Genomic DNA, 15,579 nt, shown 5'->3' on the forward strand with positions numbered 1-15,579 from the left:
CGAATTTTACGGAAATTTGAGGATTTGGGAATTTAAATATTCGAAAGTATAAGAATTTAGGAATCTGGGAACATAAGAATTTTGGAATTTAATGATTCGAGAATTTAGAAATAAACAGAGAATTTTAGGAATTTCGGAAGTTTAGGAAATCGAAGTTTAGGAATTTCGGAATCTAGCAATTCAAGAATCTAGAAATTTAAAAACTTAGGAATTTAGAAATCTATGAATATGGTAACTTAAAAATCGTTTTTAACAACGTAGGAATGTAGAAATCTAGAAATTCCAAAAATGCCGAAACGTAGGAATCTAGAAATCTATGTTAAAAGTCTCAATAATTTAAATTTGAAGAAATTTAAAATCTGAAGAATTTGAAATGAAAATTTAATATATTTAGGAATCTAAAAATTCTAAAAATACAGAAACGTAAGACTCTAGAAACCTACGAATTTACTAACTCACAAATCTGAAAAAAATACATCAGGAGTTTAAAGATTTGGGAAATTAAAAGCTCGAGAGCTTAAAAGGATTCGAGACTCGAGAAATTGAGGAGTAAAAGGAAGGCTGAAAAATAACTTTTAGGGGTTGGGAGGGTGTATGAACGATGGCGGCAGGCGTTAAAAAAGTGGTGCGTGCAAATGAACATTTTTATTCCGAATCACGTTCCCGTTACCATGAGGAACAGTGGCAGGATCGTTTGTGATCACGTTTCTCTTACAACGCGAAGCAATTGCGGCGTTGTTGAATAATCCTGTCACGTGGGCAACCGGAACCTCTGGAAACCTGCACGCCACACGCATTATTATTTCTTTGTTACGTAAGTTACCTACACTCTCGCCTTGCCATCGATTTAAGAGCTTTAAGTCGCGATAGGTGATTTTGTTAGTCTGAATTTAACAGTTCCTCGATTGTTTAACGATTTCTTCGAGACAGTGGAAGAAAAATTTCGTGCTGCTTGAATTACAACGCAGCAAATTTTATAATACGATAGCAGATAGTTTTGGAAAATGAAATTTCTCTGAAAGATATGCTTATATTAACAAGAGAAAAAATTTTTCTCCGATTCCCCGAATGTCTGAGGACGTCGTCGTTTCGAATCTAATTCATAAATAAAGCCCAAGTAACACGAATCTAAATAGATAGAACTTTTATGAAAATTCCCGAATTGATCATTCCGAGCTCTCTGGTATTTTCAACGATAAAACTGCTGGGAAATTTACGAGCAGCGTTTCTTTTTTTTATTTTTTTTTTTCTCCCGGATGATCCTCGTTTTCTTCGAGTTTATTTAACCCGAATTTCGGGGCCGGTTCTACGGCGAGTGGGGAGGGGAATTTCGTTTCAGGGATATTCTTCTTCGGGACACGATGGGATGCCATGAATTCTGAATAACCAGAGCTCTATGCTGTCGAGAGAGTTGAAACAAAGCAATCCGCGAGATGAATGTGGCGGTAGTAAAGCACAATCATTGGCGAGTTATGGTGTTCGACCCGATGCTTACCGTTCGTATTTCGTTCGTCGAAGAAGAATATGGATCGTTGCTCGTTTAGAAATGTCGAGTGATATTATTTCCTCTTTTTTCCGAGAAAAAAATTAATAAAAAAGAAAGAGAAGAACGTGAATTACAAAAAGTGAAAAACTTCGAAACGATGTCAATTATGATCAGAGTAGAATTTCGTTTATTATTCGTAAGAGAAAAATGTTGAAAGTTGCTAGTTATTTTTAAATTTTTATGAACATAGTAGCTAAGGATAATGAAACATAAACAGAAATTTGTTCTCATTGTTATGTATCATAATAAATACTCCATTTTAGATATTCTATTTTTGCATCATTGAACTTCCCATAAATGCACGAGAATCCAGTCTAATTATTAGTAAGATGAAATTTCAGAATGACAATTTTAATAGTGACTTGGATGATACGAAATATAGAGCTACACACATTATAGTTTATAAAATAGATATTTAATCCTTTGTCTTGTGTTCTTCTTAAATCAACGATCTATAATTTTCATTACTTGGGTAATTAAAATTTTCAAATTAATTCAAAAAGAATAATACGAACGGATGTCCAAAAGAAACATATAAACGTCGAAGCAAAAAGTTTCGTTAAACGAAGAAATTTTCACGATGTATTGTAAAAGAAATCACGATGTCGCGATTGTACGTCGGAGTATCACGAAGTTACGCTACTGAAAAGCCAGATGCTCCAAAAACAGAGATTCGAAAAATTAAAATAACAGTGGACTACGAATTCGTGGAGAAACATCAACACACCGGTTACGTTAGTACGTAATGAGAGGTAAGAAAACCAGCGAGCAATTGAGAAGTGAATCAAAAAAGGGCAAACAGCTCTTTCCATGTGAACAAAGTCTGGCTCGGAACAGGGACCGGAACCGAGGGAAAGCCTGGAGAAGGAAGATAAGGAAGACGATAAACACAAAGCACCAAACAGCAACCAGAAACCAGGAAAGAGAAGACTAGGCGAAGAGAGAATAACAACGGAATGCACGAAATTGAGAATTTTTCACTTTTTAATTTTTCTTCTTTTTCTCTCTCTCTCTCTCTCTCTCTCTTTTTGTAAGAGTAAAGAAATAGAGAGAGAGAGAGAGAGAGAGAGAGAGAAAGCTGGCATCCGTTCGAAAGAACGTCGGGTCAACGTGAACCATGACATTTCCGAGCGAGAGACACCGTCTTATTTGTAGAACACGAAGTAGAAACACATCCGCAGGTAATTTCATATCGGCGACGCTGTTTCGTCGTATGGAAATAAATACTAATGTCTCCTCGTGTGTATTATAACGAGAATGGGCTGAGGCAACGGGCGTGGAAAAGAGAGACAGGGGTGTTCGAGCGTGAATTATGAGGAAAATCACGAAAAACAGGACGCGCATACCTAGCATACGAGCTGTCTCTACTTTCCCCGACACGCAACTTTGCCATTCTAAATTGCTACGAATGAAAATGAAAGGGGAAAAAATGTCACGTGAACATGTGCCCAACAATTCTTCGTTATGTTATTGCAATATAAATAAATATAAATAAATTGAATTTGCAACGATTGAACCAATTCGAATCGAAGTTGAAATAAAGGAAATATGCCGCAATTCGAAATTCGTCAACTTGTATAATTTTCGCGGTTAACCGTAATTCAGCAGGCAATTTCTAATTTTTTTTTCCTTTTCGTGCAGCTTTAAAAGGCATTAAAGCAGATATAATATCACCTCTCGTGGTCGCCAATGCCCGTAAATTTCATCGGTCAGGACTGTTTCATTCCGCAAACGGGGAAAGTATCGGTAAAAGGAAGATCTATAAACTTCTCTTAGAACTCTGGGGAAGTCTCAAACTTCTAAATATACTTAGAGTGTCGCGCAATAAGAAACGCTTGAACTTCTACTCCTAGTTCGTGTTATCAGCCCGGGAAATGGCAATTGCTCGCAAACACAGCAGCTTATATACCTTCGCAGTCAAACCATAATCTACAGTGAAAGAATTCAAACTTTCAATCGTGCGTTATTATTTGCGCGATTATCAAAGTTATTTTGATAATCCAATCCAATCCAATCCAATACTAAACATTGTAACAAATTGATAATGCTTTCATTGTGTTACGTGCTTTTGAATGTTGCGTAGATTTTAATAGATGCATTTTTGCATCGTGAAATTTCTCGCAAGTGCAAAAAAATCCGCAAAAAGCCGCATTTATCAGACATTTAATTTTAATGAATCAACATCAAGAAATAATTTTGGTCTGCAATTTGTTGTGCAAAAATATGCAAATAATATTTTATTTGATTATATCATTTACCTTGTAATTTCAGCTTTTTACTAGGTAGAGGTTTATAATTAATGTCTTCAAATAATCCCACACGTTGTTAACTTCCACGAAACTAAATAAATAACATACCTTTTATATTTACAATCACATCAATATTTGTGAAAAAAGTAACTTTTGCAATAATTATTCTAAAAAAAAATCCTTCTAAACTCCAACATCGAAATAGTTTATTCATTAAACGACCTTCAGTTGAATCAATATGTTATCCCAATAGAATTCAACCCCCCTGACAAAGCTATTAAATTATTAAATCTTATTTTCTAAAAAGCGAATATATAACACTTCGATCGCAATGAAAATTTTCTGAATGAATATTGCTCTCCTTCTTGGTCGAACAGATCTTCATAATGGATCACTCTGAAAGATCCAAACGCTAAATTCTCGATTCCAACTAGTCCAAATAGTTCATCACCAAACAATCTCGCAGTTGAATCAATATACACACGTATTATCTCTGTATAATTTGACACTCTAATGAAGTTAAGACATAAATATGTTAGAAAAATTGCAGAGAATTCTCATTAACCGCTTCGTGAGATGTTTATCGTGCTATGCACAGCATTTTCATCAAAAGACATCGCTGTCTTCTCCGCATTGTGACTAGATTCTTAACCCTCTCGCTGTTTAGTTAAAATCAGTCAGAAACAACAAACTCCAAATTCCAAAGTGCAAATATTATCTCCAAGCGATGCTATGGTTAAATCAACAGCGCGTTGTTAACCATCTACGGTGGAACGATCTCATCGTAGTCCCAACACGACTCGACTTGATTCCACGTCGCGATTCAAGGCTGTCGTACTCCTGGACGCTACGTGGACACGTGTTTCGTGTACCACGCGCTACTCTGAAGGGAATGGCACGGAGATACGGAGAGAAAGAGAGAGAGAGAGAGAGAGAGAGAGAGAAAGAGAGAGAGAGAGAAATGCTGAGAAACGAATTTATGATGGCGAGAAGTAAAGAGATTCTCCTACGCGTGCACACGTGCGGCACACCCGTGGCCCTTCGGGGGCGAGTTTAATAAATTATGAGCCCCCGTTGAAAAAAGCGTGCATTAGCCCTCGCCCACGCGCATATCTCGCCATCGTCGCGACTTTGATGTGGCGCCGCAATTGTCCCGACCCATGAAATTAGAAAAAAAGTGGATTTCGTGTGTTGTGACACGCACGTTTATAACCAAAGGTCGAAATTAACAGGATAGTTTCGTTTTTTTTTTTTTTTTTAAAGAAAAATTCTCTCTTCGAACTCTCACGGAACTCCTACGTACAGGGTGTTCACGGATTTACTGTCCAGCTGTTTTCTCTCGTAAATGGCAGATGCTGTGAGAAGTAATGTTAGGACAAAGCTGTACTGTCTCTTGTGCGTAATGTGATAAGAATTTTTTCTAGTCGTTTTTCTGTCTTTTGAGGATTTTAATTGTTTGAATGGAACGCTACTATATCTTTTTTCCATTTTTTTCTATATTGTATGAAAGTTAATGTGAGGACAAATTTAACGATGTTCCTTCATATTACGTAAGGTCACGAGCGAAGGAAATATGTAAATAAATTCGAATAAAAATATGTATCTGTTTCTCGTGGAAATGTCGCACTTAGGAACACATTTCCGAATGATGTTCTCATGGAACATGAGTTTGCTCCTCATCAGTGTTCTTGAAACTGTCGAAACGAAATATTCACTCATCGTGATTAGTCCAAGACATTTGGAACGATTTCTCCAGTTTTATCGATTACTGCTTAATCTTCTTTTCTTGAGTTTCTGTTGATCGGTCAGAGGAAACTGATAGTGACATAATTAACTGTAGAGACAGAGAGAGAAAGAGAGAGAGAGAGAGAGAGAAAGCAGGATACAGATCCGCGAGGCATTAGATACGAGAATAACAAGGCTAGCGTAAACACTAGGCAACGGGATTGATCGCGAGATCAGACTGGCAACAGACGAAACAGTAGTTCTACAGAATTCACGGAATTTCACGATCGACTAATTTCCCGTATAATTAACATTTGAATTAACATTTAACGCGTGAATTTCAGCCTCGGCTGGCACATCACGGCTTATTTAGCCACGAACCAGTTTGATTCTGTTCGCGACAGGAATTTATCAATCCCTTGGTGGAAAGCTGAGGATTTGTCGTTTCTGACGCGAATCAATTAGAAATTGGATATGGACGATAGGGTCCATGAAAAATGATTTCTCTGAAACGACAAAGAAGATTTCTTCTGAAATCGGGAATAAAATTTTTTTGCAAGATGCTTCGCTTTCGAGGAAATCGAATTCGAAAATTTATACGCGTATAACCGAGGCAATTTTTAACGAAACATGTTCAGAGACCATTTTCTTGAAAACGACGCCGTAAACGAACAAATTTTTGAGAGAATAAATATTTTTGAATAATGTAGAATCATCGCTCGGCAAGTTTACAGATTTTTCTGTTGTATAAAGTATTATCTCATTTTTCCAACTTTAAAACGAATGTATGTCCTAGAATTTTTATTATATTATATATTTATATTAATATGTATGATTATCTTTGTTATTGGCGTCGTTCATAACATAGTAATTTGTATTTGCCAATTAAATATTAATAAATACATATGCGTAATTAATTATTTAAATATTAATTGTTAAATACCGATAAATATTGATATAAGCAGTTAACGATGGTAATAAACATATATAAATTACTGTATTGTAAATGATAAATAATAATCTAAAGATACGGCAATAAATTTTCACAAATTCAGCAATACGAATTTTTTATTATTAATTTATATAATAATTAGTGTAATTATTTATACTGTTGATATTATTAATTTATTAATAACGATATCGATCATAATTATTTAAATTACAGGCATTATTAAATTTATGTAAATTTATTGGCGTCAAGTTTATCTTCAGAAAATTTTGTTATTGGTATCATTTGCAGCAAGTTACGTGATATCCAATTATATCAAAATTGCTATTAACACCGTCAATATTAATAATCAAATAATCACTAACTCTCTTTACTACCCATAGTGATAATATCAATTTAAAATTCAAGTTTAAAATTACCCAAAGAATCTTTATGAATTCAATAATCATTCATAATTTTACGTAAATTTATAATTTCACATTCATAATGATCATTCATAATCGTTCGTAAGTCATAATTTTTACGAATTTTATTAGATTTGTTTTTTTCAATTGTTTTCTCCCACCATCCTTAAATTTTGAAAATTGTAATCCAAATTATCTGAACTTAAATTTGAAACCAGCAAGCAATTCTCACAAATCCTATCGTTTGTCCTCTTATATTTTTAATTATCAAAATTAAATTATAATTCAAATTGATCCAAACTTGAATTTAAAGCCAACAGGGAATCCTCGCAAATTCAATTATCGCTTTTTATCCGAGTCTTCATTTTTCAATTATCAAGTCGTCAACATCCTCCAGTCCTTTGTTAACATCAATATCAATTCAACTTTAAATCCTCCAATCTTTTAGTAATAACAATGTCAGTTCAAAATTTCCAAATATCCCTAAAAAAAAAACTATCCAGAATTTCAAAAAGAACACTTCAACTTTAAATCCAACAAAAAATTCCCATAAATCTAGTAACGCTTGTTTTATTCGATTTTTTGCTCTTTCGTCTTAGTCTACTCTTACTCTACTCATTCGAAGATTCTTTGTACTTGCAACGGCGTGAAATTGATGTTCATAATTTAAGATTCTCTCCTTTTAAGATAACTACGTCAGCGACGCACGCGAACGCGATCTCGAAACGTGGACGGAATGGCTGAAAATCCTGCGGAACTACCGTTCGCTGGTTTCTAATTTACGAGACTGCCGAGACGAGGATCCAGGCGAAAGGGTTTACAGAACGTGTCTTTTGATCTGTCCTGTCTTTCGTGTCCCTGTCTATTTCCTCTCTAATTTCCGTTTCCTTGTTTGTCGTTCTCCGATGACGTTCGATAAATATTTTACATGTTGTCGATACCGACGCGAGCGCCGATTGCCTTCCAGACTGCGTTGTCGCTCTTCGAGCGTCTCCAAATGAGCACATGTTCCACCAATTCTCCAATTCTTCGTGTTCGTACGAATATTCGAGCTTTCGAATTCCTTTCGATTTTATTATTACGCGTACAGAGTTTGGTTTCGTGATTCTTTTTTTATTTCCTTTCTTTTTCATTTTTGAACGTGATTTAGGTGATTGCTGGAAATTTAGGAGTCGAAGAATTTAATAGAAAAATCGAAGTTTAAGATCTCAGGAATTTTGAAATCTAGGAATTTGGGAATTTGAGGATTTGGAAATTTTAGATAGATCTGAGAATCTAGAAATTTAGGCGTCTAACCGTCTGGCAATTCGGAAATTTGGAAATTTAGAAATCCAAGAAGCTAGGAATTTGGAAATCTGAAAATGCAGAAATTTAGGAAATTTTATTTAGCCATCTAGGTATTTAGACATCTAGAAGAATTTAGAAATTTTTAAATCTAGAAATCTAAGAACTTATGACTCCAAAAATTTATTTAACCTTCTACGGATTTGAATACCTGAGAATTCAGGAATTTAAAAATCTAAATAGAAATCCAGGAATCTAACAATTTGTGAATCTAAAAATTTATTTACGCATCTGTCATTTACATCACACATCGAATAATTCAAATTTATATATTTACGAAAATATATAAGAGAAAATTTAAAAGCCGGAAACATTCAGAACGTTACGCGAAAAATATCTCGCCGAAACCAAACTCAAATCACACTCCCGCTGATCCTAATTGCCAAGGGAAAAGGATCTTCCCTTTCATAAACGACTTTCCAAGGAAACAACCATTTACATCGGGTCCCCCTGACGTCTCCCTATAGATCAAAATTAATTCGTCCCATATAAAAGCCACTTTTCCCCTCGTCTCGGAGGGAGCTTCTTCTTTCTCTCCCCTTTGGTACACGGAATAGCAAACGAAGCTTTCTCCAGTAATTTCCCGAATTTCCCCATCCGCGGCAGCGTTCGCTAAAGAAAATCGACCGACTCGCTTTTAATCCGATTTTATCGTCCGCTGATGTCTCACGGAAGATAAATTCTGTTGGGTGTCGCGTGGAAGTTTCATCTGAAGAAAATCTATCTTTTGGGGAAGGGAGGGATGAAAGGGAGGATGGATCGCAACCGTGATCTTCGACACTGGAAGCAGGGTCTCTCTATTGTATCGAGTGTAGTATCGCGCGAGCCAGCGAAACGCAAGAGGGGTGTTTGGGGATCGAGGGTGCTTAGCACACGACTTTGCAAGGCCGGGAGTCGTCGGAGGCCATTTTATAACCAATTAGTTTCCCTCTTTAAGAAACTGCCTACGGAGGTAGCACTCCAGCGTCCTTCGGCTCGTGGTCGAAGTGGATGGCCAGAATAGAAAATCATTGTCCCGCGATGACTTGGTTAGTCGTGGATAGTCACGAAGGGTCCGGCACCGGAGGGTTGTACTAGTGACGTTTATCGCTGCTAATCAGCGATGACTCGCTGGATTTAATTAACTTTGTTTGTTAAATTTGGCTCTGCGGTTGTTCTCGTCTCTTTGTTTTTCGTTGCTGGAACGGGTTGACGGGATAGATCTGTGCTTTTTACTCCTTCGTTTCTCAGACAGTAAACTGGAGCACTTTTTGCACTTGTTTATCCGAATTATATCTACAATTCTATCTAAATTGATTTTATGTATGGATGTTATATAAACATTATTGTATAATTTATTATATTGTTATATAAACGTCGTTTTCCAAAAATTTCTAAATCTCGTTGCTTTTACGTTTACAAATTGATTGTTCAAGAAAATGATCGTCACATGTTGATACAATTTAATTCTATTTATTTCATTCCACTTGAATTCTCCATTTTTGCAACTGAAATATTTCAATTATGAACTATAGTATAGTATAGTATATATTAAATGTAGATTGAACTATAAAAATATAGATTAGACATACGTTCTTCTTTATCTCTCCTATTTATGTTTATTATTATCATATTATTATATATTACGTTATATCATTATTGTTTATTATATTTTAATATTTGTTCATTTGCAATATTTATTTATTAATAAATTTTAAAACTTGTAATATATTATAATAATAATAAACATACGTAATATATTAATAAATAAAATATAACATGTTAATGAATAAAATTTGTAATATACGTTTACTATATTTGAATATTTATAATAAATAAATGTACTGTATATTAGAACTAATTTCTCAACAACCGATGCATAAAACATAAGAAACATAATAAAGAATAATGGTAGAACGCAATATATATTTTTATAACAGACGTAAACAAGACAGATAAAAAAAGAACATGTATTAAATTTATGTTTCTACTATATTATAGTTTGTAATTGGAATACTATGTAATGGGTTGCAGAAAGAGAAAATTAAAATAGAGTAATGTGTATGCTCGAGAGAAATGGACTAGTTGACGTGTGAACTTTCATATAAAATTGGACAAAGGAAGATCTAGAATTTGTAAAATGAATTATTATATTCGAACGTGATCTAAATAAAATAACACACTGGATTACAATAAATAACGTGGAAGAGGATTAGGAACAATTTTGATACAATTCTGAATTTACAATTAAAATTAGACAGACGAGAATTTGTAGGAATCCGTAGAACGAAGGATCACGTTCGAATATGAAATAGATTTCGATCGAGCAACAATCGACGAAAGATATTGTGAAATTGAATTTGATTTAACCAGATCTGTTAACTTCCTTTCAGATCTCTGACCGCAGGAGAAAATCAAATGCAGACAGTAGGTCCGATCGCCGCGGGATTATCCTCTGCTGTCGTTCCAGGGATCCGATTTTAATGAAAGCGTTCCTCGGTAAGTCCCTTCACGAATCACGAAATTGCCGATGATCCCTGTTGAGCGAAAACAGAGAACGAGAAGCGTCGCGTACTGATTAAATATAAGAGATCTCGCGTTTCTAACGTTTGGTAAAGAGAAGAAATTAGTTGGGCGTACGTAATGAAAAATAATTGAAATTTAATAATTGAAATTCAATCGGACGTATTGAGAATAATGTAATTACTGGAAAACGGAGTAATTGAAGTATTAATTTGACGTATTGAAAAATAATTGAACTTAAAGTGACAATTTAAGTTTAATTATAATTGAACGTAACGATAATTAAAGTTAATGTAATATTTATATATTGCACGTTGCTAGTTACATTGTATATTTTGAAATTCGGAGTAACAAGTCTCAAAATTAAAAAAAAAGAAAGAGGAAACACTCTTTTCAACAAGAAAAAAAAAAAAAAATATATCAATTTAGAACAGAACTTGGAATTTGATCGTTGATGTTTCCTCAAAGTTTAACTACGACAGTTAAAGGAAAAGCAACTTGCAAACGAATTATAAGAGAAAAATCCCGTAGGAATAGAATCAAATCTTAGAGTAAGAATGTTGAGAGAAAAAGAGAAGAGACACTTTCTGTCGTTTCTTGCATCCGCATACGCGATCAAGAATGCGAAATTTCCCAGATTCGAGTCGAATGACCTCGAAATATCCTCGTTTCCAGCGTCTTTCGAGGTTTTACACGAGGCAAAAACACGCGCGGAACGTATTATGTGTTGTCCCGTTTCCGAGCTAGGGAACTCTGTGCGGCTTATGATGAATGCGAGAGCTCTAAACTGCCGACCACAATACGGAAGGGTTTGTTGCATGAGTTTTCTGTAACATGAAGGGGGGGGGACAGAATTCCGTGTTGGAGACTACCTATTTTCCTATTCAACGAGAAAGAGAGAGAGAGAGAGAGAGAAAGAGAGTGGATAGTATTCGAGAAAGAAAACGAGAATTGTTTCACGAGACATATTATTCTCCATCTCTCCCCTCTGTCTCTCTCTCTCTCTCTCTCTCTCTCATTTCTCTGTCCTTGTGTTCTGTAATGCGATTACGGTTTTATCAGAAATGATTCGCCGCCGCGCCTGATCAATGCCCGACTCGTATCACTTAATCCCACCGTAATGGCCGCTGGAGCGTCCCGCGCATTATGTAGAACGAGGGATAATTTATTTATTCGTGATGATCTGCTTGCGTTGCGTTAGGTTTGTCGTTGGTAGACAGCGACGGTGAATTAATTGACAGAGTTTGGATTAGGGATTTGGCCGTGGGTGATTTGATTTGGGGGTGGTTTTAGATTTCACTGGAACCATCGTTAGGTCGTTTAAACAAAATGAGTTTTGTTTTCTAACAATGCTTTGGCTGTAAAAAGGACTTTGATTTCTTTTTTTTTTTTTATTTCGTTGGAAATTCTTTTGCACAGAATCCATTGTTTTATAATACTTGTAATATTATGACGACTGAGTGATTCTTAATAGGTGAAAAGTATGATAGAATGTAACGTAGTATTTTCTAGATCTTAGTTTCGAATTGTTTGTGTGCGTAGCTTTAGATTTTAGTGTTTTAATGCGATTTGATAATTTTTAGAATATATTGCACAAACAAACAGACGAACAAAAAAAAAAAAAAAGAAATAGACCAGAGGACCAGAAGGAAAATGATGTGATTGTCATGCAATAGACAATAGCTTTAAATTCTGATATGTGTTCAATCAGTCATATATTATCAAAACTAGACTATGAGCTTCTTTTGAACAATAATCACATTAAGAAATATACATTGAAAATTTTGATTTCAATAAAATATTTACACAATATTAATTATGTACATGTTGTCACAACGAAACATTGATATTTCAAAAATGTACAATATGTATTAACTGTGTCGTAAATTTTTCACGAAACTTCCACTTTCAAATGGGACAAAATCCTCTGGTCCTCTGTACATCGTGTTAAAATACCGAGCAATCAGAAAATCAGCAAAAATCTCCTTCGTTTAAAATCCAGTTCGTCGAACAATCCGACGCGACGAAATTTCTCTCTTAGAGTCTCTGTCGTCTAAACGGTTGAGGATCCTTTTCACGGTGATCGAGCAGCAGCGAGGGAAAATCTCGAAGGAAAATCGGTGCTGCACGGGTTAGGAACCGTTGAAACGGCGGCGTTAGAAAAACAGCCGGCTATTACGGGTCGACGAGTCGAAACAATGGCCGAGGTAGCTAGTGGAAACGGTTGGTACGTGTTCGGACGAATCCAGGCCAGGTACTGATAATCTGAAAAGGGATCTCCCAGCGATTTGTCCTAGTCTCTCGATCCTCTCCTGTCTTTCTCCGTCTTGTCTTTGTCACTCCGTTTCTTTACTTCCTTACCTCGATTCTCTGCCTTTCTCTCTCTTTTTCTCTCTCTCTCTCTTTCTTGCACGCTATGGTTCACAGTATTACCGATAGCGGTAACGAATCGCTTGTCATTGCTGTCGACATGCACGTAACAGGAGGCATAATTTACGGTGTTCTAGCGTGACAGTCGTACGAACAATCGAATTAATTCGATCGTCCGGGAGCATGATTGTTTCGAATCAACCGTCTGCTTTCGAATACGGTTCGCTTCGCCAGGTAATTTCCTGTTTTTAATCCGACTCTGCTTTAGTCTAATTCTGCGGATCGAGCCACGGGGAGTTGTCAGTTTCACCGAAGACAGATTATTTTCAATCCTGTAAAAGAGATATGTATCTCCGTTGCTTTCAAATTTTAGCACGTTGTTGTTAAGGTAATAGTCTGATGTCGTATAATGTGCATATCATTGGATCGCGGATTTTTATGTAATTATAGGAAATTTTAAAACATACAATCGGATAGAACGTACATTGTATGAAAAAGTATAGTGCCTTTTTATAACATTTAACGTAAAAGGAGTTCTCTACTTCTCGAAAATATGAACTTCTATAAAGATCCTGATAATTATTTTTGGACAAATACATTCCAATCCATTTCATATGTATAGTATGTAACTATCGTCTTCTGCGTTAACCGAAAAATTGGAATGCAATGGCGCAATTCCACGAGGGTTGGATAACCACGTTTTGTCACATTTCGAGCAGTTTTTATTCAAAAAGATAATCCAAACAACAAGCACACAACGCAAACAGAAGGCGGGTCTGCATTATTAATTTTATTTCACGCTCAGGGAAGGTAACAGAAACGAGCTACCTTTGTATATGATCAATTTTAAAAAAAGATTTCTCTTCCTCTCTCTCTCTCTTTCTCTCAATTTAAAAACTTTTTCGTAAAATAATTCCAACCGAATTGAATCAACTTTTCCATTGTATAAATTTAATACGTCGACTGCCGTGGTTGTACCTCTTTGTAAATGTTTTCGAATAATTAAACTAAGACGAATAACGTCGTCGAGAGAATTTTCAGTAACACGAATAGGTTAGGTTAAGTATCCTGTATACGAGCAATTGCTTTGTATATTAATTTTATAGACAGTTTATTTATAATTATAACTTTTGAATAGAATAGTTTTAATTTTCTGAATAACTGTTAATTTAAATTTGATCCTATCCAATTACAATCTAGTCGAGATAGATTTAGAAACATTCCACGATAATAATGTCGTAAGCGAGTTCCTTCCGAAAGATTGTTCGATCCACTTCCTGTGTTCGGTGATGGGTCGTGATAAAAATTCGGCGAGGAACACGAGGACGATAATCTCGCCTCTGGGACGTATTAGTCGCTAGGATAGACTTTGTGTATCTGCGTGGAGATCCCCTTGAAAAGTTTGCCGCGCCGATGGCGACGTGACAACTTTCGGGTGTAATCTGGATCAAGACACTTAGGCCAACTAACTTCTGACTCGTGTCACCTCTCGAACTGGGAATTATCCGCGAAATCCTGCGGGTCGTCAAATCAGGACGATACAGTTTGATTTATCGTTGTTACGCGTAGAATATCGTTTCCTCCGCACGATATTATTCAACGATGTCAATTCGGATACAGGGCGCAACGTTTTGTTGTAAAACAGATACATTCTACTCACTAGACGGAAAGAGAATTTATTCCCCGATGTACAAAAGATGTTTGATAAGGTCTGGCTCGATAAATTATTAGAAAAAATTAGATAATTATTATCACACACGAATTCTTTATAGAGAATACAATAATAATTCTATACTTGTGTAATGAAATTGAAGAATTATTAAAAACTGGAGTTGATCAGTTTGACTTCTGAGAGTTTCAATTATTAAGAACCTATTGAAGACTATTTTTACGTATGTTATTCCAAATATTTCAATTTCTCAAAATTTCACAAAATTGTTGAATCTAAGTGAAAGACACAACGATGAAAAGATATTGGAATTGCCTTTCACAGAGACTTGATATTAAAAAAAATTAATTGATTACTGATTTTGATTTTTAAATAAAACCCAACTTTAGAAACAAATCGGAAGATATCATCTTTCACCGCAATCTTCATTAAAAGGAAAAAAAGAAAAAACAGGAATAAATTCTCTAACGATACGTCTTTTCGATATTATAAACGCGAAAAACTCTAAGCCTAGGAAATATATTTCGGGAGCTCTTGGCACTCGAGATGGCCGAATGACTTCGAAGGAATTTTTGAGAGGCGACGTGTTCTCGCGATCCTAAGATGGAACAATAGACTTCTCGAGAAACGTCTTCTATACTCGACCGGTTGCGTTGGCCGCTTTTATACTGGAAACAATGGACGCTGAAAGGAGACCTGCTTCGTTGTGTTCCAACGCTTCGTTCGCTCTTTTCGTGTGCATCACACGTCACGTGAAAATTATTTTTCCCTCGAGTTAATTCGACTCTCATCGAACAGCCAAGACACTCGTGGTTGATCGT

At 35.6% G+C, this 15,579-nt stretch overlaps 1 protein-coding gene across 3 annotated transcripts in view; it reads left to right on the forward strand.

Annotated features, from left to right (window-relative positions):
- LOC122531665 (octopamine receptor Oamb) overlaps positions 1 to 15,579 on the forward strand; it is a 140,049-nt gene that overhangs the window by 55,075 nt on the left and 69,395 nt on the right. For all 3 annotated transcript variants that reach the window (XM_043659772.1, XM_043659788.1, XM_043659780.1), the window contains exon 3: positions 10,590 to 10,695. The gene's annotated coding sequence lies outside the window, so the exon portion shown is untranslated. The remainder of the gene's footprint in view (positions 1 to 10,589; positions 10,696 to 15,579) is intronic.

Source organism: Frieseomelitta varia, unplaced genomic scaffold (genome assembly GCF_011392965.1).
Source record: "Frieseomelitta varia isolate USP_RPSP 00005682 unplaced genomic scaffold, Fvar_1.2 scaffold_138, whole genome shotgun sequence".
NCBI lineage: Eukaryota > Metazoa > Arthropoda > Insecta > Hymenoptera > Apidae > Frieseomelitta > Frieseomelitta varia.